At 45.5% G+C, this 23457-nt stretch overlaps 1 protein-coding gene across 1 annotated transcript in view; it reads left to right on the forward strand.

Annotated features, from left to right (window-relative positions):
- The window catches only part of LOC115200039 (RIMS-binding protein 2), a 114014-nt gene that overhangs the window by 19399 nt on the left and 71158 nt on the right, over nt 1-23457 (forward strand). Inside the window, exon 2 of the mRNA XM_029762714.1 lies at nt 20194-20277. The gene's annotated coding sequence lies outside the window, so the exon portion shown is untranslated. The remainder of the gene's footprint in view (nt 1-20193; nt 20278-23457) is intronic.

Below are 23457 nucleotides of genomic sequence, written 5' to 3' on the forward strand. Positions count from 1 at the left end.
GGGTTCCTTTTACAACTGGACCTATACGTGGCCACCGTCCACCCTGCTCCGTTGGGCCGTGAGAGGGTGTCCGCCCTCGTCTCGTGCCTCACCGGGAAAGCCCTGGAGTGGGCCAACACCGTATGGAGAGAGGGAGATGCGGCATTGGACCAGTTTGAGGAGTTCACCCGCCGTTTCCGGGCGGTCTTCGACCACCTGCCCGAGGGTAGAGTGGCGGGTGAGCGCCTCTTCCATCTGAGGCAGGAGACAAGGAGCGCCCAGGAGTTCGCCCTGGAGTTTAGCACCCTGGCTGCCGGCGCGGGATGGAATGACAGGGCCCTGATCGACCATTACTGCTGCAGTCTGTGCGAGGACATCCGTCAGGAGTTGGCCTGCAGAGACCCCACCCTTACGTTCGAACAGCTGGTGGACCTGTCCATCCGGCTGGACAACCTGCTGACAGACATTCAGATCGGGGTCTGGTGGTTCCATCCCCCCGCACCCCCTCTCCAATACCTATGGAGCTGGGAGGGGCGGTGCGCAGGGAGACCGGAGGGGGGGTCCAGCTCGTGCACCATCTGTGGCCGCAGAGGTCACACTGCCGGTCGGTGCCGGGTTGGTTCCTCTGGGGATCGAGGCAGCAGGCAGGGCGCTCTGGCGTCACCCCAGCTGAGCCGGCACCATTCTCACTCAGAGCCCTCTGTTGCGCATATGTTTGTCTATGTCACTTTTCCTGAGTTTTCCCCGCATTCCCAGCATAAGGTGCTCGTCGATTCAGGCGAGGCTGGGAATTTTATTGATAGAGCGTTCGCCCATAGTTTAGGGATCCCCATTGTTCCTGTGGCTGTACCCTTCCCCGTTCACGCCTTAGATAGTCAACCATTAGGGTCAGGGTTGATTAGGGAGGTCACCGCTCCTCTGGGCATGGTGACGCAGGGGGGGCACAAGGAGAGAATTAGTCTCTTCCTTATTGACTCTCCTAAGTTCCCCGTGGTGCTAGGCCTACCCTGGTTAGTTTGTCATGACCCCACTGTTTCTTGGCCACAGAGTGCTCTCACAGGGTGGTCGCGGGAGTGCTCGGGGAGGTGTTTAGGGGTTTCCGTTGGTGCTACTATGGTGGAAAGTCCAGACCAGGTCTCCACCGTGCGCATTCCCCCTGAATATGCCGATTTGGCTCTCGCCTTCTCTAAAAAGAAGGCGACTCAATTACCACCTCATCGACGGGGCGATTGTGCGATAAATCTCCAGGTAGATGCTGCACTTCCCAGGAGTCACGTGTATCCCCTCTCACAGGCGGAGACGGAGGCTATGGAAACATATGTCTCCGAATCCCTGCGTCAGGGGTACATTCGGTCCTCCACTTCACCCGCCTCTTCGAGTTTCTTTTTTGTGAAGAAGGAGGGAGGTCTGCGCCCGTGTATTGACTATCGGGGTCTGAACCAGATCACTGTGAGGTATAGTTACCCGCTACCCCTCATAGCCACAGCGATTGAGTCAATGCACAGTGATCAGTGGTGGCCTACCTTGGCCAAGGACGTGAGGGTTTATGTTTCCTCCTGCTCGGTGTGTGCCCAGTGTAAGGCTCCTAGGCACCTGCCCAGAGGTAAGCTACACCCCTTACCCGTTCCACAGCGGCCTTGGTCGCACCTGTCGGTGGATTTTCTGACTGATCTTCCACTCTCACAGGGTAACACCGCGATCTTGGTCATTGTGGATCGTTTCTCTAAGTCCTGTCGTCTCCTCCCTCTGCCGGGTCTGACTTCTCTGCCGCCAGTAGCATCGCATTACACTGGCCACTGACAGACAGCCCTTGGGAGACAGTCCTGCTGTGCTGTTGCAACCTGGCTTACTGTATCTGTCTGAGGAGGACAATAGGGAACTAGTCTTCCAGTCCTGCACTATATGTGTTTAGGTGAAGGTAAGGGGAAAGGGCTGATTTGGGAGGAAAACTAGGTAGATCATTAAGTGTGTGTAATGGTTAGGGTTGTAATTTTCTGGGAAATGTCAATAAATTCAACCAGGAATGCTGGAAAACAAGGGAATTCATTGAAAGTTTTTTGCAACCCTACTGATGATGGATAAGGAGAGGTAGGAGGGATATATGATGTATAAAGGAGGAGAGGAAGAGGGAGAATGGAGTGACTAACAGTCATAAACTTACAGTAACTTCACACTCCCTTTCAGAGAAGTCATTAAGAATTTTAGACTGGGAATATTTTTCATGAAAAAAATAGTTGCCAATCCATTCTTCACAATATAGCACATAACCCATTATGTGATTGCCTGTATACTGTACTATGATCATGTTATAAAACAATTGTGCTCCCAGGGAAATCATAACACTTACAAAGGGCTAGTTTGTAGTACAGTACTTGCACCCTAAGCAGTGTGTACCGTGTGGTGGTGACTCACCAGGGCTATCTTCATTACAGTAATCTGAGCACAGGCGTCAGTCTCATTCTGCCCTGCCCAGTGGTGTCTAATGATGCTCTGATCACCCAATCCATGGATCTATGGTGCCATGTGCTGTAACATAACTCTGAGCTTGCACATATTCTCACCTTCAGGGCTCCATTATTACTGTATCTTTCTACAGACTTTTGATAAGACTGTATTGGTCGTTTAGATTGGGATTTTGGGTGTTTCCTTGCTGCATTGCTGCTCTGAGCTCCCTCTTGGACTTGAAGAATACATCTCTCTCTCTTTCTCTCCCTCTGCACTACTGATGACTCACACTCTACACACCCTTGCAGAAATCTCTACTCCAGTGCCCCAGAGAAAGGGGGAGATAGAGGGAGATAAACGTGTTTTCTGCCTCTCTTCTGACACAGGATATCTTACATGAAACATGCTCTTTTCTACCTGCTCTCTCTGTGTGTGTCTCCGTGTTTAACAGAACACACACACACAAACACACACACACACACACACACACATTCTGTGTAGTTCCCTATGACTTCCTCCAGGGCTGGAATGCAGCTGGTGTTTTTCTACTATAAACCCCAGTACATTTACATCCATTCGCTCATTCAGTTAGCAGATGCTCTTATCTGCAGTTGAGCACCTTACACATGTGTTAACATTTAATCAGGTACGTTTAGTGCTTATGAGGAGGAAGAGTTAAGTAACTGCAGTTGACGCATAAGGGTAATTCTCTGCCATAGAAAATTCTGTGTCAACTTAAAGAATTAACCAGCATCACATATGAAGATGTGAAGATGCAATGCGTACAGTAGTGTCCTCTGGATTGCCATTACACTGATCCCATCCCCACAGTTGTCACTGTAGGGTCCCCTCCCTCCAGTGGGCTAGCTAACCTAACACAGTGTGACATTCACAGTGACTGCTAGCTGCCGCAGCCAGCCACACGGTCCACACGTGCTCTAGTGTAGTGCTGTTGTGGATTGTCTGCCCTCTGGCTTCTGCACTGCCTCTCTTTCTGGAAATAGATAGAGAAAAGTAGCTGAGGGTGATTAATGGTCATACTGTATGTGCAGCAGAAAACACACTACCAGGCCTGGCCAGGCCACAATTTCCCTACCCTACCACACAGCATAGTCAGACCCCACAGGCTTTACATTATATTATATAGCATAATATATCTTACTTAAATCATCCTGATACCTTCTGGCTTACTTCATGTATTTCACCCATTTCATCATGGTTTTAATGCAGCTGACATGTCAGGGGAAAGCGCTGCCTTTGATATAGTGTTGAGTTGTGCCTGGTCTGTTCTGGCACTGTGGCTTGTACATCCTCCCAGTTGTTTACTGCGCCCTTGGCTTCACCCTCACTGCCTTCTCTCTTTAACTGAAATACTTAATTTCCTCCTCATCTGCCTCCTCCTGCTCCTCCCCCACCTGCTCCTCTGCTCCTCCCTCATGCCAGTTAGGATTTGACTGGCACTCTGTTTTTTTCTATTAAGATAGGGCTATTTTTAGTACATTGTGTCACAACAAGGCAGTCTCATCCTGTGCATGCCCTCTGAAATAACTCCACTTCCCTATCTTCCCCTCAAGGCTTCGAGTGGTCTCTTCAGCTACATGTGCACTAGCCCTGGCTGGGTTTCACACAGTGATGTGAGCAGGCCCATTACGCAACCCTGTGTGTGCATTCAGCCACTGGGCTGCAGGGCCAGAATGGGAGCTACAGTCCCACTCTCACATTCTCTCTCTCTCTGTTCATGTGCAGCTAGTCTTTTGGATTGTATTGACAGACAGTGTTTGTCTTTTCTTATTCCATGTTGTGTTGATCAGAGAGGTGCGGGGCACTGAGATGCAGTACCTTAGACCGCTGCACCACTCAGGTAGTATTACAACACCCCTGGAGCAAATTAGGTTGAAGAGCCTTGCTCAAGGGCACATCAACAGCTTTTTTCACCTTGTCGGCTTGGGTATTTGAACCAGCAACCTTTCGGTTACTGGCCAAACGCTCTAAATGATAGGCTACCTGCCACCCAGACCTGGGTTATTGTGGCCAGCAGATGATGATGATGGGAGGGGAGGAATGCATTTATCTGTTCTCTAAATGATGTACTTCCCCCTCCCAGTGAGGACTGGACAGGTCCAGTGTCCAGCAGCATCATGGATGTCCAGTCAGATCTCTGCAGCTCGGCCATAATGGGCGCTCCTCTCCTCAGCTAATCCCATCATCTGCCATGTCATTGCCAGCAATGTTCAGGTTAAAAGGAAATACATTAATCATAAGTTCTTATGTGCTGTCTATCGGGTATCATCATGAAATTAGATAATCAGGTTTAGAGTAAAATGGTTTGGATATCAATGTATGCATCCATTTGAGTAGTTTCTACGAGCCTAATACTATTTTGGTGGCTGTTCATTGATCGCAATCCGTTCAGGCCTTTAGTGAGAAGTTTGATGACTCTGGCTGTGAGAGAGAGTGGATGGTACAGTACACCGGGAGGCTCGGTTTGGGACTTCTCTCAGTAAATTCTACTGACCGTTCATTATTGTGCTGAAGATTCCTCCTTTGACATCTCACACTACCTCAGCGCGTGATGACGACACAACAGTGGTAGGCCTGATCACCGACAACAATGAGACGGCCTATAGGGAGGAGGTCAGATAACTGGAAGTGTGGTGCCTGGACAACAACCTCTCCCTCAATGTGAGCAAGACAAAGGAGCTGATCATGGACTACAGGAAAAGGCGGGCCGAATAGGCCCCTATTAACATTGACAGGGCTGTAGTGGAGCGGGTCGAGAGTTTCAAGTTCCTTGGTGTCCACATCACCAACGAACTATCATGGTCCAAACATACCAAGACAGTCGTGAAGAGGGCACGACAAAACCTTTTCCCCCTCAGGAGCCTGAAAAGATTTGGCATGGGTCCTCAGATCCTGAAAAGGTTATACAGCTGCACCATCGAGAGCATCCTGACTGGTTTCATCACCGACTGGTATGGCAACTGCTCCGGATCTGACCATAAGGCGCTACAGAGGGTAGTGGGAACGGCCCAGTACATCACTGGGGCCAAGCTTCCTGCCATCCAGGACCTATATAATAGGCGGTGTCAGAGGAAATCCCATAAAATTGTCAGCGACTCCAGTCACCCAAGTTATAGACTGTTTTCTCTGGTACCGCACGGCAAGCGGTACCGAAGCGCCAAGTCTAGGACCAAAAGGCTCCTCAACAGCTTCTACCCCCAAGCCATAACACTGCTGAACAATTAATAAAATCGCCACCGGACAATTTACATTGACTCCCCCTCCCTTTTGTACACTGCTGCTACTCGCTGTTTATCTATGCAGTCACTTCACCCCTACCTACAAATTACCTCAAATGACCTGTACCCCCGCACACTGACTCAGTACCGGTGCCCCCGTGTATAGCCTCGTTATTGTTATTCTTATTGTGTTACTTTTTATTATTACTATTTATTTTAGTCTACTTGTTAAATATTTTCTTAACTCTTCTTGAACTGCACTGTTGTAAGTAAGCATTTCATGGTAAAGTCTACACTTGTTGTATTCAGTGCATGTGACAAATACAGTTTGATTTGATCATTTATCCTTTCTAGTGGGGAAGGATTTAATATCTTATCCACTGTCGTTACTTCCAGAGGTAGGACGATGTGAAGTGAAGGGCTTGGCTTCAGAGCGGAAGCAGTGGGGAGACACACACACTCCCGTGCACACTCAGCGTCTCTGGTACAGAGTGTCTGGTCTAGGGAAAGTCAGACAGATCAGAGGATGGGGGTTGTGTTCCGGCCACACAGTCACATCACATTGTGGACCAACTTTGAGAACACTCCTCTCACAGTGAGGCTAAATGAGATCCTGTGTCTCTGGACTCTGAGTTCACCCACAGAGACTCTGCTTTGACAATCTAAGGATTGGTTGCTAACAGATTTTGTGCTTTTTCTTGTGAGGGAGCATTATTTTGATGATATTGGGGTCTGTATACTGGTTGATCGGTGTAGGTCTGGCTGGCTCTGGGCCTGAGGTCCCCACCCACCTAATACACACATAGTTAAATAAATAAAAAAATACATGCATATACACACACACACTAGCTATGGTGTAATCCGCTAATATCCACTGCATGATACAATAAGGCACGTTCCCTTGCTATCAACCAGGTCCGTTGGGTCCCATGGTCTACAAACCTATACTGTCTCCTTTTTATTACCGTCAACATTAAAACAGAAACCATTCACCAAGGCACAAAGAGTGTGAAAACAGAGTAGGTTGGAACATATTTTTAAATGTATCTTAGATGTGTTTTTTTCTCCTGTCAAGGACATAACTGCAATATAATTAGTCTCACCACCTGTTCGTATCCAACGAGGAAGGGAAGAAAGCCTTATCTAGCAAAGGTCAACATTCTCACTCGCCAGCTGACCTTATTTTACTACCCCCTACTCTACCCTCTCTCTCTCTCTCTCTCACTCACTCACTCACTCACTCACTCACTCACTCACTCACTCACTCACTCACTCACTATTTCCCAACCTGTTTCTCAATTCAAATGTTCTTTCTCAACCCTCTCTTGTAAATCTTCTTCTGTTCATAAAACTGGATGTGACATGTGAATAGTGTTGTGAAGGGTGCCATTATCGGAGTGAGTGACAGGCGAGGTGGTGGTCATGTTTTTATTGTTTATCCCCTCCCGGTGTGCAGAAATCAAAGCTCTGTCAACCCCTCTCTGATCTTTGGATAAGGACCAGAGCATGTTGACAACTGAGTCCTTAGCAATAACAACAACAGCAGCCATCTAGCCATTCACTGACGCTTATAGTTTATGCTGTTGGACTGTGACTCCTGCGTGACTGACTCTGCCTTTGCTATCCTATTGGTCTTGCATACAAAGCATTGCCTCTTTATGTAAATCTCAACTAAGGATCCTATCTGTGCCGGACATAATTTTTTTGTCTCATGCATGGCCGTAGCTCCATAAGAGGACACCATGGTCAGGACATTTGTCTTTTTTTTTCAAATGTAAAAAATAAATAATAATAATTTATTATTGTTGAGAGGTAGAATACACAAGGTGCAATTTTGAAAAACTGGTTTTGCATCAGTAATTTTCCTCTTGTTATATGTCACTCACCGACACTCACTTAGCCCATGTCAGTTAAATTTGTTTTGATTAGTTCATTTGTCTAGCCATCTATCTAAACTTGTAGTAATCATGGCCGAATTACCTACCGGGCACGCAGGGCACGTGCCCAGGTGCCCCAATTGATTTTGTTAGTAATTTTCACTCACAATCATATTGACATGGCATAGGTAATGACTAGATTTGTAGAATTGCAGGACATTAGCTGTACAACTGTACACATATTTCTTCTTCTGTAAACTTATTTGTTTACCTTTTTGTTTATAAAACACTTTTCTGCTAACAGATCCCTCTGTATGTATTCAATTATAGTTTTTAATCCTGGCTACAGCCCTGGTCTCATGATAATCATATTCTCTTTTATATGTCGGTGAGATCATGAAGGCTTGTTACAATACCTACTAAATTTAGTTGCCAGTCGAGATCTTTTGATTGCAAATGTTGTTTCCCTGTGGCTTACGGAGAAAACATGCAGGCCGAGAGAATTTGATTCCGATTAGCAATCCTCAAATACCCTGGAGATACAGGGCTCTGTTGTAGAAAATAAAGTCATTTGTTTTCAATTGAGCCTCAGCAGGGACGCTTCCTCAGTTGTTCCACTCTGCCGTGTGTGTGTGTGTGTGTGTGTGATGCGTGTTTGTGGCCATGTGTGTTGCTCTTTCATTTGTGCAATGTTCTGTGTATGCTTCACTCCATTAATTTAATTGGCCCAGCTCCTTTCTCTTTTAGTTTTTGTTAAGAGGACTGATGAGGAAAATGACTGGAAGCACCTTTGAACAACTCAAATCATACACCCACACAGGGTTGTGTTGGTTAATAACGCCATATGTACTTCAAATTGTGTAAAGTGCATATTGTGATATCTGTATTATTGCATACAGGCTGACAGATTAAGTAGTTGCATACTACTAGTTGCATACTACTCTCAGATTAAGTAGTTGAAAATTGAATGAAGTCTGGTTGTCACCTGAGTAGCTAACTTTTGGGTTTGTCTGTCTGTGTGATTTGGCTCAGAGGAAGCAGTGGACACTCACTGTCCTCTGCTAAGGTAATGTCTGTCCAGTAACGGAGTGTCCTGTAGTAAATTGGCAGTTCCAGGGAGTGGAGAGAGGGAGCGTCTCAGTCTGGCCAGGCTCAGATGGGCTGGAGTTGGTGGCGGTGGCGTCTGTTTCTCATGCTCCTGTGCCAGGCTCCAGAGGGGTGAAAGTGTAGCTCTTTATGTCCTCCTGAGCACCACCTGCTTCCCATTACAGGCCCTACTACATGGACTGGTCTCTCCTCCCAGACCCAGACCGCTCACCCAGCACCCATTAACGGGCCCTGCCTGCTTCTAGCTACTACCATCTCCTCTGATACTATACTATAAGTAGGACCCAGTGTTTTCCCAGGTCAAATCATATCGTCAAAGAAATATTCCAGGCCCTTCCTCCCTCTCTTTCCCTTCAAACCCCCCTTCTCGCTCTCCTTCCCCCTGTCTCTCGCTCTCCCTCCCCCTGTCTCTTTCTGGTGGGTCATTGTTGATGGTTCCACTAATAGAGAACAGTGTGAGGGCGCAGGCAGGCTGCCGATTGGGTTGATGCAGGCAGGGATGTGAATGCCTGGTCTGTCCTAGCCTAGCCTGGCCTGGCTGCCACTAAAACTGAGACTCAGGATAGACTCAGCCAGGGACTTCCCTCTGACTATTCACTCATGCCTTTAGTGAAACTGTGAGACAGTTTGCCCAAAGCTGCAAGTTGATCATCTGCAAAAAATATACCAGCATTGCGGCATTGGCACTGTAGTTTTTTAGTTGATTCATGACAATACCAATGTGAAAACGACAGAAGCTGTCCCTGCAAGTCTGAACAGGTGATGGGTACTGTACTGTAGTGTAGGCCAATGTGATGTTTGTTCAGCATTCTCGAGAGTGCCTTTCTAATAAGCCATAAACAAATAGTGGATTGGGTATAATTGGGTATATTCAAATTGGATATTCTTCCTCACATCTGTCTCCTCCCTGTAGAGTTGAACAGCAGAACATAAGTCTGTAGCTCTAACTGGATCAAGATCAAAGGGAGACACTGCCTACCTCCGCCATGCAGTCGCAGTACTGTACCTCCACTCTGCCTGGAAGAGCCCCTGCTCTCTCTCTCTGTCTCTCTCTCTCTCTCTGGGGCTGGAAGAAAACACAGCAAATGATTGCAGGGAGAGACATCAGTGAATTAGCCTTTGCTAGTGTTCAAGTGTTTCATCCTGAGGAGCGGACCTTCATCTGAGGCAGAGGAAGGGGATGAGGATAGACCAGCGGAGAAGCATACATTAGTTAGAGCAGATTCCACTTCAAAAGCTAGCTGCCGCTCTCGTGATGTGAATTTCAATACTACAGAATGTTCTATCACAGAGAGAGGTCTGCTGCTGGAGTGAGACAGGCATTAACAGATCAAAATCAGATAGTGAGTGGGTGGAAAAGTGTACTACGTTGTATAAAAATGGTGAATTTGTGTTAGCTACCTTAGTAAATGTGAGGTTAATTAAGACGGTCTTATCTTCCCGGTTTGATGGGTCAGTGATTTTACATTACCAGAGACATTGTGATAACACTGGATCAGAACAAATAGGACAGCATGTAATATTTTGTGTCATAATCAGCTTATCTGGGCAGAGCCCAAGTGTCCAGCCAGACAAACAGGCCTGGATGTGAATGAATGTGTTCATGGCAGGGCTTGTAATGTTTCCTCTCTCTAAGTCTCTCCACGGGCCTGTGATGAGAGAGAGAGGGACTCAGATGAAGGGACAGACCAGACACACTGTCTGTCTGCAGAACAGAATGAGGGAGGCTGCCAACCTCACTGACGGACCATGGAAAATATGTGCCCTGAGTCCCCCTGAATAATGGACAACATGGACACTGTTATGTGGGTGAGAGATGGGTGAGAGATCTGAGAGTGATTGTGTGTCATTCTGGCTTGTATTTAGAATGTGTGGGTGGGTGTGTTATGACTATGTAGTGGCAGCCTGGTAATGATTTTGTGACGTCACTCTCTAGGTCACTTGTGGACGTCTGTGTTGAGATGCAGCCTTAGGCTCCCTCTGTCCCCTCACTCACACATCATCCACACATGCTCAGTGCTCCCCACACATACCTGGAGGTTCTACTCTCCTATCTTCTCTCCTCTGGCTGGGCTGATGTGATGAACACTGAGTCCTTCCTGCTCAGAAAGAGAACAGTGAGTGAATACCTACCTAGCTCCCCTCCGCAGCTGGCTGTCTACCTGGCTGTCTGGCTACTGCCCACTCTAACGTACTGACCCGCTGGCACAATGATTGAGTCCGCCTCAGCCTGAGCTGGGGAACTGTGAACACTGGAGAATGGAGATAATTCAGTGGTGTGTATTGGTTATGTGAATACCGGAGATGTTTACTGTGCACAGGTAAATGATCTGAAATTGGAGGCGAGTGTTACCATGTGAACAGATAGTGCATCTGCAGAGGTTTGAATTGTCATGGTCTGAGAGTGAGTAAGCCTCTGAGTACTTGAGTGGGTAGCAGAGGCAGGAGGGAGTGGGAACAAGGCTATAATGATGCTAGTCATCAGATTCTCTCTGTGTGAGCCTTACTCCACAAAACTTGTTCACATACAAAAACACTCAAACATCCTCAGTTGCCTATGCTTCCAACCTTAAAGAAGAAGTTTACCCAAAATCCAGAAACTCCCAAGTGATTCCAACATTGAAACTAGTTCAGTGGACTTTGCCCTCTCCTCCTCTCTCTCCCTGTAGTGCTGTACGGAAACAGATGCAAAAACGGGTCAAAAACAGCATGATGTTGCTGGATGCAGGCCTCGCTCTGCTCCGTTGCCAGTGAATTCAGAAATTTGCGAAGTGTGGACAAGTTTGTTGTTTTATTAAAAGCTTACGGCCTTAAGATCTCTTTTAGTCGAAAGTATTGTTAGTTTTTCACCAAATAAAGTGTGATTATTTTATGTAATTTTTGTAGCGGAATGCCACAGCAGCAGAGATGGGTAACAAGTGAGCATGTGCGTCCTCTTGGGGAGACCCTGCTGTAATATTCATATATGTAAACATACTGAATTATAATTGGATGCATTTTACCGTCGTATCATACTGTGCTATGATTGGTTAAGACCACCCAGATGGTTAGGTCATGGTCAAGTTGATCATGGTTGGAGATAAGTGAACATGCCCGTTGTAGCTAGCTAATAAAGAGCTACGTTAAGAAATATCCTGTAGTACTGCATTTTATTATTATGTACAAAGCGTGCAAAACAAGACATGGTGTCAGAGTAAAAGGTTTTAAAAGATGGATTTTTCTGGAGTTCCTTCACCTCGAATGGACTGGGAGTCTTCAAACTTACCCGATGCATGGCTTAAGTACAAACAGCATGTGGAGCTAATGTTCGCGGGTCCTCTGAAGGACAGAGAAGAGGAAAAATGTAGCTACCTGCTCCTCTGGATCGGTGAAAAAGGGAGAGATATTTACAACACATGGACACTTACCGAGGCTGAATCAAAGGTACTGAAAACATACTACGATCGTTTTGAAGAATATGTTGTGCCGAAGACCAATACGATTTTCGCTAGGTACAAATTCCATGAGAAAGTACAGGGAGCTAGCGAGTCTTTTGAACAGTTTGTGACTGAGCTGCGTCTGCTTGTGAAAGACTGTGATTATGCAAACAAGGATGAGATGGTCAGGGACCGTATTGTATTTGGAATACAATCACCGCGAGTGCGAGAGAAACTTTTGAATGTTGGGTCTGAGCTAACGCTGGACAAAGCTATTGACATAGCCAGATCTCACGAGCTAGCACAGGCTCAGATGAAAAGCATTTCGCACAGCAGCACGAGCGCATCACGTGAACAAGCAGTGCACACAGTCAGGCAGACATCAAAGCACACCTCCGGTGCACAGAGAGCGCGTTTAAGAACGGAGAGAGACATAACTCCAAAACAGAGAGAGACAGACTCAAAATGCCCCAAAACATGTGGATATTGTGGATACAAAGTGCATGGCGAACAAGGAAATTGCCCAGCTAAAGGCAAACAGTGTACTAAATGTGGTAAATGGAATCACTTTGCAAAAGTGTGCAGAGTTTACCGTGGAAAAACAGTACACACAGTGAGTGAAGATGAAATGTCAATCAAAGAGTCAAATGCTGATGAACTGTTTATTGATTCAGTGACACAGAAAAGTCAAATATCAGAGACAGAGCAAGCCTTTGCTGACATTGAGATAGGAACACAAGGCACAAAGCTAAAGTTCAAACTAGACACTGGTGCACAGGTAAACATTATTCCTCTGAATAAGTACCGCAGCTTGACATCTGAGTGCGAGCTACAGCCCACCACGCGCAGACTGCTGGAAGCCAGCAGTCGTCATCCAGCCAGCTGACACTGAACGTTCATATCATGTCTGCACTGCAGATGGAGCGGTGTACCGCCGCAATCGTCGTCACTTACTGAACACAAAAGAACAACACACTGATGAGATTAACTGTTCCACTGACAGAGAAAGTGATGGACTAAACACACATACAACACAACATACACCATACTTACCTGCAACACCACAAGAGCTGTTGACTGACACAGAAGCATGCTCAGCATCATATCGCACAAGGTCAGGAAGAGAGGTCAAGCCCAGAGCTGTCCTTGACATGTGAAATGTCAAAGGGTGTAGGCGGCTCGCTGCCCTAAAAGAGTTCCAGACTGTAAACTTGTTATTGAAAGTTCACTTGAAATGCTTTGGTATTGTATTTGTTGAAATGTTAAGATGTCATTTCTACAGTGAAAGCTGAGTTGCTGAGAATCCCTTGTTCGAAAAGAAACAGTATGTTGGATCATTGTTTCAGAGTCTATGTTGATTCAGTTGGTGTAGTATGCAATATAAATGGTTACTTACCTTGAGTTCAAACTGCAGAGCATGTATTCAAAAGAAACGCTTAGAATATGTAAACATTTTCTTTTGTTTTAAAAGAAGGGGGATGTAATATTCATATGTGTAAACATACTGAATTATAATTAGATGCATTTTACTGCCATATCATACTGTGCTATGATTGGTTAAGACCACCCAGAGGGTTAGGTCATGGTCAGTTGATCATGGTTGGAGATAAGTGAACATGCCCGTTGTAGCTAGCTAATAAAGAGCTACGTTAAAAAATATCCTGTAGTACTGCATTTTATTATTTTGTACAAAGCGTGCAAAACAAGATACCTGCTACGTAGAAACGTCATGAAATGCCCTTATATGGAGCTTGACGTCACCGATTCAAGTTGTAATTTTTGGGGGGGAGAACGAGCTGGTGCGAAAGTTGATAGTTAGGCTTATGTAACCGATGTGAAATGGCTAGTTAGTTAGCGGTAGTGCGCGCTAATAGCGTTTCAACCAGTGACGTCACTCGCTCTGAGACTTGAAGTAGGGTTTCCTCTTGCGTTGCAAGGGCCGTGGCTTTTGTGGCGCGATGGGTAACGATGCTTCGTGGGTGTCAGTTGTTGATGTGTGCAAGGGTCCCTGGTTCGAGCCCAGGTTGGGGCGAAGAGAGGGACGGAACCTACACTGTTACACTTATCGCATGTAAAAAGTGAGTTACGCAAAGTGGACAAATAGATGGCAGCAAGAGCAAGCTGGTGTTCGGTCCCTGGCTGCACTTTATACAGGAAATCAAGGGAAGAAGGCACCACATGTAGCTGTTGTCCTATAAAAGGTACGGAGAGTTGCAGGAGATGGTTAGTAGCAATTCAAAATAGTAAATTAGATTTACTGTAAATAATCCAGCAGCCAACCTTGCATCGCTGCATGTGTGTAGCAAGTACTTCGGCGACGATGCATATGAACGAGAGATGCAATCGGAAAGGACAAGGTACAACTGTTGCTACTGTATTTCCATGGACTGGATCTGGCGCAGTGCCAAAAAATCGCGTTTGAGAAGAGAAAGCGTCAAAGCAAACGTGCGAAGGTATGTAGCCTAACCTGATTCTTGAAGTTTGAGGTGTTCTTATTGGGTTATTACCAGTGCATCATAAATGTAGATGTAGAGGCCGAGGTGCTCTACAGGTTAGCATGGGTCCTATGTATTTATGACAGGGGGGTTGAGAGACAATAGACATTGTGTCACCTTACATTGCAGAATAGAACATCCCACAGACATTGTGATAAATAAACATAGGCTTTATAGTGTTTTGGGCTAATGTGAAAACATAAACCCACTAACGGTCGTTCTCATAGAGGTTTATGATAAGCGATCATTCAATAAATGTAAAGTTTAGCTACTTACTCGTTACTGTAGATAATTCATTTTTGGAGTAAATACAAAGTTTATGTGGAGGGGGAGGGGGTCAGTCCTGTCGCTGCAGAACTACTGCTACTACTACTGCTGCTGCTGCTACTGCTATGGCTACTGCTGTTGCTATGGCTGCTGCTACTGCTGCCACTCTGTGCAGGGGAGAGAGGGACCAGAGCCCAGGAGAGCATACTACTGATTCTGGGGCTACTGCTGCCACTGTGCAGGGGAGAGAGGGACCAGAGCCCAGGAGAGCATACTGCTGATTCTGGGGCTACTGCTGCCACTGTGCAGGGGAGAGAGGGACCAGAGCCCAGGAGAGCATACTGCTGATTCTGGGGCTACTGCTGCCACTGTGCAGGGGAGAGAGGGACCAGAGCCCAGGAGAGCATACTGCTGATTCTGGGGCTACTGCTGCCACTGTGCAGGGGAGAGAGGGACCAGAGCCCAGGAGAGCATACTGCTGATTCTGGGACTACTGCTGCCACTCTGTGCAGGGGAGAGAGGGACCAGAGCCCAGGAGAGCATACTGCTGATTCTGGGGCTACTGCTGCCACTCTGTGCAGGGGAGAGAGGGACCAGAGCCCAGGAGAGCATACTGCTGATTCTGGGGCTACTGCTGCCACTATTGCTACTGCTGCATGACACTTAATACTGGACGTCTAGTATAGAAGACCTCGATAAGGGCTAAAGCTATACTGATACCCAGCACAAAATGCTGCAGAGCTGAGGAGCTTATACGGTAAATCCTGCCTCCCACCATTTCTCTATTTCTCCCATCTCCATTTCCCTCCTTTTCATGCTTTACCCTCCTCTTTCTCTCTCTCTCTCTCTCTCTCTCTCTCACACACTGACACTCTTGCTGTCACTCTTTCACCCTGTCTCATTGTTTTTTCTCTCACTTTTTCTCTTTCTGTCCATCTCTCTTTCTGTCTCTGTGTCTTTCTTCATATTGTCAAGGAAATACTCACTCCCTCACTCACTCACTCACTCACTCACTCACTCACTCACTCACTCACTCACTCACTCACTCACTCACTCACTCACTCGCACTCTTGCTGTCACTCTTTCACCCTCTCTCATCGCTCCTTTTCTCTCTCACTCTGTCTCATCTCTCACTCTCTCTTTGCTCCAGGCTGTGTGAGTATCACTGTGTGTGTCTCTGCATGTGAGAGGAGTGTTGTCAGTGTGCTCTGAGCAGCTGAGGGGAGGTTGCCACAGGACTCACAGGGGAGCAGGGAGGGGCTGAGGGTGTCTGAGAGTTGCACTGTCTGTTCTGTGATTCAGTAGGCACACAACACACACACACACACGCGCGCCAGACGAGTAGAGTGTTAACAGCGCAGGCATCTGCGCCTGCGCACACAGACTAAAGCTGTGCAGTTATGTAACTTACTCTGCCATTTCAAATGATTTCTGATCATAACTGCTTTATGTGCTGGGTTGGATTACTGTGTAATTGGGCTGGGGTTACAGTATGAGACGTGTAGTCAGTGCTGCTCTGCGGATCCTGAGTGTAGCTGCCTGGGCTGGGGTGTAGGTAAAAGAGGGAGATTCTTTTTGAGGTTGTTTAGAGCCAAGTGCAGCGCAGTCGCACGCTAACGCTAAGCAGTTCTAGGCTACTGCCTCCCCTCAGAGCCAACTCTGTCTCCCATCCTCACTGTGGAGTTAGCGCATACAGAGCTTCCCTAACCCTGCCCTCCCAGATGGAGAGGGAAAGCAGGGATACAAAGAACAACAAGGAGTCTCCTGGTCACTTCCGTTGTGTGTGTGTGTGTATATATCTTCGGCTGGCATTTTGAGAGGCAACAAATTAGCTGGAAAGCTCTGCTCTCCTGTCACAGATGATGTACTGTGTGTTTCTGTGTGTTACTCCCTCAGTAAAAGGTAAAATGTTCTGGCACTGTGTGACTGCCTGCCTCAGTACATTTGAATGACTACCGCTGAATGGTCTTTTTGACAGTATATTTGTCAATAGGAGGGAGGGAGGGACATATCCTCTGAAAGATGTGTCCAGGCCACTGCAGCCCAACCAGAAGCTGAGAGCCTGAGGAAACTACCACAGGATAGCAAGTGTTTTTCCCTGTTCTGTCAACATGAGTGCTCTCTATGGTGCTGAACACTCTACAGACCATTATGTCAGGTCACTGTTGTGGCATCATGCTCTGTTATGAGTGTTCTGCTCTGATTCAACCCTACTTGCCACAATACTCTTCATACTGTGTATGAGCGTCCTATACAATATGATTCAAGCCATGACAACAGTTGACTATTTTGCTATTCATTATTTTGGTTGCCTGTACTGTAGTGTCTGTAGCAATCCCAGTGCCTCTCTCCCCTCCTCCATGTCTCTCAGTACTGGAGTGGTCCCATATGATTCACAATTAAGACACATGGTTCCTGGATGCAACAGGAGACTCACACTGGAGACTCAACCCTTCCATGTCTATCTTTTTCCTGGCTCACATTCTAACACAGTCTGGAGAACACATGACTCCCACACACACTGTAGTTAGTACATGTGGGTGGACACGGAGGAAGTAGTTCACTATACTGTTTAACCCTCCTCTGTTGTGATTGTATGTATATTCATGTTATTGTGGCCCAAACAATATATCCAGTTTAAGGGGGTTCGTCGCCCTCATCTGTCTTCATTTAATGTGCAGTAAACGCCTATACACTTTATCCTGGAGCTCATTACTCACAATGGCAGCCATTTGAATCTTTTATCGGAGGGCTTTTTAATTGAACATTGGCTTGTGCGTTCCAAACAAATGGGCCTGAGCAGCTTGGGAGCTATGTATGTATGTGCGTGCGTGTGTGTGAAATATTCATAGGAATGCTTAGCCCGATGTCAAGCTGTCTGGTTCTAAAAACTGTACAAATTGTACCGGCACACCAGGGACACAGGCGGAGAGAGAGATGTTTGTGGTGGGTGTGTGCAATTGACTTATGGTTAATAATGTAGGTGGAAAAATGTAACCCTCTACTCATAACCACGTACAGCATACACACACGCATAATTGAACTTGATCACAGTCTGGTAGACTGGTTGTGAGAGAGAAGGCTGGTCAAAGATGCAGTCATAGCAACTGTCAGTTGCCTGGGGTTAAGCAGCACAAGGTCAAAGAGCAAAGCTGGTCCCTCCCCCTCCATCCGCTCTCGTTCTGCCTCTGACATATTGCTGGAGAACCCCTGTGCCAACTCAAAAGCACAACCAACATAGCATCATATTGATATAAAAAAATCAAATAAGTTACTTTCTATTACAAAGACAGTGACAGTATATGTATTTTTCAGAAATATTGGGAAAATCCCACCTTGAAATGACTGATGTGCATATGAATGTGTTTTCATATGCATTGTGTGCTGTGGTCTATACTGATGCTTATTGTGGTCCTGTCTAGGGATCTAGCTCAATGACATCTCTCTATCTCTCTATCTCTATTAAAGCCAAATGAAGTCTGTTAAGATGGCGTCTCTTGGAGACATAACATGCACAGATCTCATTGAGTAGCTCCAGTTGAAGGCTGGCCGGGGTACTGCAGGCTGCCATTAGCAACTCAATTATCCTTATAACTTCTTCTGGAAGTACATACATCTGGTGTATTAGAAGCAATTATTGGTACCATGATTTTCTTCTAATGTCTGTTTATTTACATGAAGATTGCAGTTTTTCCATTCACTATAATGGAGGATCCAGTTTTCTCCTAACAATGCCTGTAGTACCATGGTCGGTCTTGAACTGTCGTGGCTTCAATGAGAGGGGGCAGTCATTCTCCCCTGGTCTAGCTCCATTCCACCAGGGAGTGTACAGTAGTGGACCACATTGACACAGTTAAAATCCCTTTTAATTCTACACACTAATCTTAATATCCAGCTGCACTTCCTCTGCACCCGTTCACTCTCAGCATGCCTAGCAAGGGCATTCCATATTTATGCTTCACAGCAATCTGTTGGCTGGAGCGCAATCTTTATTTTTATTTATTTAACCTTTATTTAACTAGGCAAGTCAGCTAAGAACAAATTCTTATTTACAATGACGGCCTACCCCGCCCAAAGCCTAACCCGGACAATGCTGTGCCAATTGTGCACTGCCCTATGGGAGTCCCAATCACGGCCGGTTGTGATACAGCCTGGAATCGAACCAGGGTCTGTAGTGCGCCTCCAGCACTGAGATGCAGTGCCTTAGACCGCTGCGCCACTCGGGAGCCCAAAATCTACTGAAGACCAGAAGGAAACAATATTGACACAAGCCAGTTGCTGTTCACAGTTAGGACATGTGTTTTGATAGGTTCCTATAAAATGTGTCAATTCATCGTGGATAAAGACATTGAAATGGTAACTCTAGATCTGATTAAATCTGCAGCTAGAAATAACACCACTAGGGCTTTCAAGGTCTCCTCATTTGTTTTATGGGGACTTAGTTTGAGGTGACACCTGGACCCAGTAAAAGCTGTCAATGCTGATATTAAAATGTTATATTGTACCAGGCAGTCCACCTGAGAATTCATCCCATTGTTTCTGTCATTATACATCTATATTTGTGGATCCTGGGACCACTTATGGGAGGCTGGCTTTCATCCCACCTATTTTCTCTAACTACGTATTCCCTGGAAGACTTCCTATTCAATTGACAACTCAATTAAACAGCTGATCGATAGATGGGTGTTGTGAAAACCAGAGGCTTGGTTGGGAAACGCATCTCATTACATGTGGGGAAGGAGTATCAGCAGCTTTCATGTGGACCCTGCCTGGCCTGGTGGCAGAGGGGCTGCTGGGAAAGGAGGCTCTGAGCTTGTGTTTTATAGGAGTGACTCTAAAGACAGCATGTTATTATAACCCAGCCCTCTCTCTGGAGTGTTAAATAACAGCTCAGTATTGATCACTGAAAATGAGGACAGGATATGGGTCATTGGGTTTTAATTTAAATGCTTATTGTATATCACAGATCTTTTGAATGAGGCTTTTTACAAGTGAAAAAGTGAAGGGCTTTTTTAATTTTTCTCTTCAATCGGAACTGCACTTATGCTGAACATTGAGGCTCCCAGAATTGAGAGGCAGGTGGTTGACACCTTTTTATAGTGGCATTGGGATTGCAATGAAGAAGAAAAGAGTTGAATGGAGTCTTTCTCCCTCTTATCTCTCTAGCCCGCCCTCTCACATGCGCACACACTCACACACGCCGAGACAGCACTGAATAAATGAAAAGCTCTGTCCCCCACTGACAAGTCTCGTTGTCAGACCGTGTTCTCTCTCAGGACACTGTGTTGTCATACTGTGGCATGACAACATTTAAGTCATTGTCCCTGCCAAAGCAGAAAAGCCATCCACAGTCTTTTCTTTTTCTCAGGAGACTGAGAGCAGCAGGAAAAGGGAGGAGTGTGAAGATCTAGACGAGGCAGTGAAGAAAAATAATCAAACATGTCAGACTTTGGTAAGTGCTCTAAAAATACAGTACATCTGGCTGAGAGAGAGAGAGAGAGAGAGAGAGAGAGAGAGAGAGGAGAGAGAGAGAGAGAGAGAGAGAGAGAGAGAGAGAGAGAGAGAGAGAGAGAGAGAGAGAGAGAGAGAGAGAGAGAGAGAGAGAGAGAGAGAGAGAGAGAGAGAGAGAGAGAGAGAGATAGAGAGAGAGAGAGAGAGAGAGAGAGAGAGAGAGAGAGAGAGAGAGAGAGGAGAGAGAGAGAGAGAGAGAGAGAGAGAGAGAGAGAGAGAGAGGAGAGAGAGAGAGAGAGAGAGAGAGGTTTGTCACACTGCTGGCTTTCTGGAGGTGATTGTAGAAATGGACAAATAGACTCACATTAATTGTATTTGCTTGTCTAGCATTACAACAAAAAAATCCATTGATCATCTCTGTGCTACATTCTGATAATGCTAGGCTGTACAGTATTAATGCATTCCTGTTTACACTGCTCTTTCCACAGATGACAATATCCACACACATTATTCTAGATGTGATACATTATAGAGATACACTTAGCTAGTAAAATGTATCCTTGGGGCCTGGCTATGTTGGCACAGGTGTACAGTACCAGTCAAAAGTTTGGACACACCTACTCATTCAAGGGTTTTTCTTCATTTTTACTATTTTCTGCATTGTAGAATAATAGTGAAGACATCAAAACTATGAAATAACACATATGGAATCATGTAGTAACCAACAAAGTGCGAAGAATCTCAAATATAAAATATATTTTGATTTGTTTAAAAGTAGCCAGCCTTTGCCTTGATGACAGCTTTGCACTCTCTTGGCATTTTCTCAACCAAGGAGTTGCCACATATGCTGAGCACTTGTTGGCTGCTTTTCCTTCACTCTGTGGTCCAACTCATCCCAAACCATCTCAATTGGGTTGAGGTCGGGTGATTGTGGAGGCCAGGTCATCTGAAGCAGCACTCATCACTCTCCTTCTTGGTCAAATAGCTCTTACACAGCCTGGAGGTGTGTTGGGTCATTGTCCTATTGATGCACAAATGATAGTCCCACTGAGCGCAAACCAGATGGGATGGCGTATTGCTGCAGAATGCTGTGGTAGCCATGATGGTTAAGTGTGCCTTGATTTCTAAATAAATCACGACAGTGTCACCAGAAAAGCACCATCCCAACACCTCCTCCATGCTTCACGGCAGGAACCACACATGTGGAGATCATCCGTTCACCTACTCTGCGTCTCACAAAGACACAGTGGTTGGAACCAATAATCTCAAATTTAGACTCATCAGACCAAAGGACAGCTTTCCACTGTTCTAATGTCCATTGTTCGTGTTTCTTGGCCCAAGCATGTCTCTTCTTATTATTGGTGTCCTTTAGTAGTGGTTTCTTTGCAGCAATTTGACCATGAAGGCCTGATTCACGCAGTCTCCTCTGAACAGTTGATGTTGAGATGTCTGTTACTTGAACTCTGAAGTAGAGGTCGACTTATTAATCGGAATGGCCAATTAATTAGGGCCGATTTCAAGTTTTCATAACAATCGGAAATCGGTATTTTTGGACACCGATTTGCCGATAAAAAATGTATTATTATTATTTATTTATACACCTTTATTTAACTAGGTAAGTCAGTTAAGAACACATTCTTATTTTCAATGACGGCCTAGGAATGGTGGGTTAACTGCCTTGTTCAGGGGCAGAACGACAGATTTTTACCTTGTCAGCTCAGGGATTCAATCTTGCAACCTTACGGTTAACTAGTCTAACACTCTAACCACCTGCTTTACATTGTACTCCACGAGGAGCCTGCCTGTTACGCGAATGCAGTAAGAGGCCAAGGTAAGTTGCTAGCTAGCATTAAACTTATCTTATAAAAAACAATCAATCAATCAATCATAATCACTAGTTAACTACACATGGTTGATGATATTACTAGTTTATCTAGCCTGTCCTGCGTTGCATATAATCGTTGCGGTGCGCATTCGCGAAAAAGGACTGTCATTGCTCCAATGTGTACCTAACCATAAACATCAATGTCTTTCTTAAAATCAATACACAAGTATATATTTTTAAACCTGCATATTTAGCTAAAAGAAATCCAGGTTAGCAGGCAATATTAACCAGGTGAAATTGTGTCACTTCTCTTGCGTTCATTGCACGCAGAGTCAGGATATATGCAACAGTTTGGGCCACCTGGCTCGTTGCGAACTAATTTGCCAGAATTTTACTTAATTATGACATAACATTGAAGGTTGTGCAATGTAACAGGAATATTTAGACGTTTTGTTTTCGAGATGATAGTTTCCGGATTCGACCATATTAATGACCTAAGGCTCGTATTTCTGTGTGTTTATTATATTATAATTAAGTCTATGATTTGATAGAGCAGTCTGACTGAGCGGTGGTAGGCACCAGCAGGCTCGTAAGCATTCATTCAAACAGCACCTTCGTGCGTTTTGCCAGCAGCTCTTCGCAATGCTTCAAGGATTGCGCTGTTTATGACTTCAAGCCTATCAACTCCCAAGATTAGGCTGGTGTAACTGATGTGAAATGGCTAGCTAGTTAGCGGGTGCGCGCTAATAGCGTTTCAAACGTCACTCGCTCTGAGACTTGGAGTAGTTGTTCCCCTTGCTCTGCAAGGGCCGCGGCTTTTGTGGAGCGATGGGTAACGCTGCTTCGAGGGTGGCTGTTGTCGATGTGTTCCTGGTTCGAGCCCAGGTAGGAGCGAGGAGAGGGACGGAAGCTATACTGTTACACTGGCAATACTAAAGTGCCTATAAGAACAACCAATAGTCAAAGGTATATGAAATACAAATCGTATAGAGAGAAATAGTCCTATAATAACTACAAGCTAAAACTTCTTACCTGGGAATATTGAAGACTCATGTTAAAAGGAACCACCAGCTTTCATATGTTCTCATGTTCTGAGCAAGGAACTTAAACGTTAGCTTTCTTACATGGCACATATTGCACTATTACTTTCTTCTCCAACACTTTGTTTATGCATTATTTAAACCAAATTGAACATGTTTCATTATTTATTTGAGGCTAAATTGATTTTATTGACGTATTATATTAAGTTAAAATAAGTGTTCATTCAGTATTGTTGTAATTGTCATTGTTACAAATATATATATTTTTAAATCAGCCGATGAATTGTTATCGGCTTTTTTTGGTCCTCCAATAATC

The sequence above is a fragment of the Salmo trutta genome, chromosome 9, assembly GCF_901001165.1.
Source record: "Salmo trutta chromosome 9, fSalTru1.1, whole genome shotgun sequence".
Classification (NCBI taxonomy): domain Eukaryota; kingdom Metazoa; phylum Chordata; class Actinopteri; order Salmoniformes; family Salmonidae; genus Salmo; species Salmo trutta.